This window comes from Saccopteryx leptura, chromosome 3, assembly GCF_036850995.1.
Source record: "Saccopteryx leptura isolate mSacLep1 chromosome 3, mSacLep1_pri_phased_curated, whole genome shotgun sequence".
NCBI lineage: Eukaryota > Metazoa > Chordata > Mammalia > Chiroptera > Emballonuridae > Saccopteryx > Saccopteryx leptura.
In genome coordinates this window covers 83,167,526-83,172,153 of record NC_089505.1, presented here as the reverse complement: position 1 = coordinate 83,172,153, position 4,628 = coordinate 83,167,526, and the positions used below count along the sequence as shown (strand labels likewise).

Here is a 4,628-nt window from a genome sequence, read left to right as displayed (position 1 = left end):
AAACAAGTACTGTACGATTTCACTTACATTTTTAGTGGAATCTAGAAAAACAAAAGAAACCAAAAAAACTCAGAGAATAAACTGTTAATTGTCAGATGGGCTGGGGGTTATGGGAGAAAAAGTCAATGGAATTAATGAGCACAAACTACCCATTATAAAAACAAATCATCTCGCCTGACCAGGCGGTGGTGCAGTGGATAGAGCATCGGACTGAGATGCAGAGGACCCGGGTTCGGGATCCCGAGGTCGCCGGCTTGAGTGCGGGCTCATCTGGTTTGAGGAAAAGCCCACCAGCTTGAACCCAAGGTCGCTGGCTCCAGCAAGGGGTTACTCGGTCTGCTGAAGGCCCGCGGTCAAGGCACATATGAGAAAGCAATCAATGAACAACTAGGACAGGGGTCTCAAACTCGCGGCCCAGCGTGACTAATTTTGTGCGGCCCGCAGACTAATCCACGAAATTCAAAATATTTTGGATAAAATTAAGTAAGCCTAGGGGCCTACTTGTATTTTTCATTTCTCTAGCATCCTAGCTAGATATTAGCTTAGTTAACAGCAGTTGTGATGCGAACTAGTTTCTGGTCGTTTTGTGACACTGAGTAAACTGCATGTACGATTGTGCTTGTTGTACTGATTTTTTTTTTGTTTTCAACTGCAGTGAGAAAAGTGTTGCGTAACAGTTGCCTTTTGTAGACCTAGTGCGGCCTGCCAAAGGGCTGTGATCTTGCTCTGCGGCCCTCATGCTGAGTTGAGTTTGAGACCCCTGAACTAGGGTGTTGCAACGTGCAATGAAAAACTAATGACTGATGCTTCTCATCTCTCCATTCCTGTCTCTCTGTCCGTGTCTATCCCTCTCTCTGACTCACTCTGTCTCTGTAAAAAATAAATAAAAACAAACAAACAAAAAAACCAAATCATCTCATGCAGGTAAAGTACAGCACAGGGAATAGTCAGCAATGTCGTAATATCTGCTTATGGTGTCAAGTGGCTACCAGCCTTATTGAAGGTACCACAAGGTATGTAAATGTCTAATCACCTGAATCTAACACTGTGTCAACTAAAATTAAAACAAATTAAAGAGCTTGAGTAAAAATTCACCTAAGGCATCATGAGTGGGGAGTAGAAAGCCAGGAGCTCAACAGCCCACGACCCCACTGCCCTTGACCTCTTTTTTGTTATTCTGTGTGAGGCCAACCTCTCAGCCTCTCACATGGGTGCTCTGCACAATCTGCTCCATACCCACCAGCTGCCCTCTCTGCCTGCCTCTGCCAGATTCAGTGCCCTGGGTGGTATGAGACTGCATGGACATCCATATCCACTCCATTTGTCCCCCTACAGCTGCAAGTCACGGCTCTCACTCCCTTCTGGACCCTCTTCCTCATTTCCTCTTCTGTGCAGACAAAACTCTTAATTACTCAAATGGTATCCCTGGATGCCTCCACCTTCCTGGCACATGAACTCCTCTAAGCCAACAACCTCCCAAGGGGTGCCCCCAACTTCTCAGGGGAGGTTATCCTTTCGGTTAAGTCAAATCCTGCATGCCGGTGCCCCAACCTTGCCATTACGTTCCTCCTCACAGCCGAGTTGTTGAGAGCCAATGACATACCCAGTCTCCAGTTCTTCACCTTGCTCTCTCCTATGAACATACATGTACACTACACCTAATAAGGCTGCCCCAAAACACTCAAGATCTTATTCTGACACTGCAGCCCACCCCTAGCCAATTTCCTACTGCCTGTGTCCATTTCTACCCTCTGATACTCTCCTCCTTCCTTGCCTGCTTTCAAAGTCCCAGTTCTACCACTTGCCTCTGTAGAATTCCTAACAGGCCTTAACTTCTCTGGGTTAAATTTCCTCATCCTTCGTCTTCTGGAAGAATAGCAGGTCCTGCCTCACGGTGCTGCTGTGAGAAATGAGTTGCACTATAGCTAAATACCAAGCTGACACCCAGTATGGGCACAGCACATTTAGTCATGTTAATTAGACTGGGACATAAAATCCCTCTTCTGTAGCTCATGCTGAATGTGGGAGGGCTGATGTGGCTTGGGAGCCGGCAGGGGTGGGAAGGAGTCTTTCTCTTTACAATTCCAGTTTGCTAGGTTTCATGACAAACCTAGACCTCCCTCCCAAGCTCCCTAACACTGCCATTCCCTTCTCCACATCCAGCCATACTCCCCATAGCATCCTCAACTCCACAAAGCTGACACTGACCAAAAATTTTTTTTTCCTGTTCAGTGATTTCCTTCTTGGCTCCTCACTAGAAATGGAAATAGTCTCCTCAGTCAATTTCACTCCATTGACACCCCACTTGACACTGAGTTATTTCTACAGCCATGGGAGTCTACTGCGAGGCTCTCTGAAATCCAACCCCAAGCCCTCATGAACAGGACAGCTTCCTTCCTGTCCCTGCTGTCCACACCTCCAATCTCACTGAGATTTCCAACCCCCTAACGTAGGGCATCCACATGCAAAATCAATGTAGGCTCCCTATTTCTCTTTGCTCTGCCTAGGTTACCCTAATTTTTTAAAACTGATTTTTAGAGAAGGGAGAGAGTAAGAAACGATTTTCTGTTCTACTTGTTTATGTATTCATTAATTGATTCTTGTATGTGCCTCGACTGGGAAATGAAGTCACAATCTTGGTGTATCAGGATAACGCTCTAACCAACTGAGCTACCTGGTTGTGGCTACCCCTAATTCCTTGCTCACCTGGAAAATACATGCTTTCTCTTCAAACTGAGTATAAAGTTCATGTACCAGTGGAAAAAATGTGACCATGTTTTGGGACTGGGGTGTCCTCTAGGGTAGCGGGTATGTATGTATATAAGGATGTCCAAACTTGTAGAGAACGTTTATAATTTATTTTAGCCAAACAGAGACTACACCTGGAAACAAGATTTAAACACCTGACATGCCAAGGTTGTGGGTTCAATCCCAGGTCAAAGCACATACAGAAATCAACCAATGAATGCATAAATAAGTGGAACAAGAAATTGATGTTTCTTTCTCTCTCTCTAAATACTAATAAATTAAAAAAAAAAAAAAAGGAATTTCTACAGACTGGGAAAATGCTTTCCAGTAATGCGTTTGCAACTTCTTTTAGGCATTCAGAATGAAGGGACCATCAGAAGATTACATGTAGGTGGGAGAGAGGAAGGCAGGGACCAGGTATTACAGAATGATTTCACAAGAAACACTTTCAAGGAAGGTCAGCAGAGAGGCCCAGAAAACAATGGCTAACCTTTCTACTAAAGAACTTACAGGCCTGGGGCATGACTACGCGCCACGACCTACCCAGTGAGGAATGTATGATCATTATCATCATCACCCTTTAAGGTTACTTTTCATAGAACTCCCTTTTTTATCAGGAGGGGGGGAATACTTCCCTGGGCGGCTGCCAGGAGGCGCTTGGCAGCCACCTCCTGAACACACAGAGAGAAAGCCTCCTGGGGTTGACAGTGTGATTTCAGAGAACAAAAAGAGGCGCCATACAGGCCTGGGTGGGCTGCCCCCATATACACAAACGCCAGCCTGAACACCTCCATAGCACCTCGATGCTGACAAGAAGAGACTGCAGCCCTCCACTCGGGGCCGGATCTGCAGCAGGAGAGGGTCACACAGAGCGGACCTGTCCCTGTCCTGACACAGGACAGCCTCCTCCATCACGAGGAGCTCTGCTGCCAGAGGAACCCTGCCTGGACCGGCTCTCTCTCGACTCCAGCAGCCGGAGGGGCATGAACCTTGCAGCCCCCCCACCCCCAGCCAGGGCCCCGCCGGAGGAGGTCCGCGGGCCAGTCCCGCTCCCCCCGACGGGTGGCTTCAGGCTGCAACCCGCTCCAAAGCCTCCGACGTTGCCCCCGCGTGCCTGACTCACCTGCGCGGGCGAGGCAATGGCGGAGCTTCCGTTGCCCGGCGGAAGTGCGTGTACTCTGCACCACGGACTACAAGACCCAGAAAGCCGCACGCGGAGGGGGGCCCTTTCTCGGGCGATTTTCGACGTTTCTTGCGTGGTAGCGTCAAGCCCGGTGTGCCAGGGTACCGGCGTGGTACAACTTCCGCTTTTACAGAGGTTCCGGCAGTAGTCCAGGGCAGGCGTTGGCTTTCTTGGGGCTCTCTGCTCCTGGGCGTGCCTGTCTTCTGGGATCTACGTCAGCGGGCGGCTCTGATCCTCCTTATCGGACAGCGTCGGTCTGGTTGCATTTTTCTTTTTCTTTTTGCCCTGGTTGCATTTTGTCCAAGGTGCAAGTTGGATGTGCGAGCTGACTGGAAAGCGGGTCTATCCTATGTGATTGCTCCGGGAACGATATATCTTGTCTTTTTTTTTTTTTTTTTTTTTTTTTGCTAAGTAGGACTGAGGCGAAAACTAGGGAATCTGGCGGTTCGTGACCAAGTCTTTGACGGCTCTGGGCCTTTTGCGCCAGAGATGATTGTGGGTCAGAGAGGTATGGCCCTCGTGTGTCTATTGTGATTGTATTGCATGTAGGTTGCAGAATAAGACCCGCCACCTACCCTGGCTCTACAAGGAGGAAACCTTCCCGGGCAGGCCGCTGTTTTGGGAACCACTCCCGCTATTCTGAGACATCAGTCCGTAATCATGAGCTCCTAGATTGTGCTCTTGTGTCCTGGGTGCT

General features: G+C 48.6%; 1 protein-coding gene across 1 annotated transcript in view; it reads left to right on the top strand.

Moving 5' to 3' along the window:
* Window positions 1-4,628, top strand: part of ZNF329 (zinc finger protein 329) — a 323,877-nt gene that overhangs the window by 241,437 nt on the left and 77,812 nt on the right. The gene's annotated exons all lie outside the window — the stretch shown is intronic.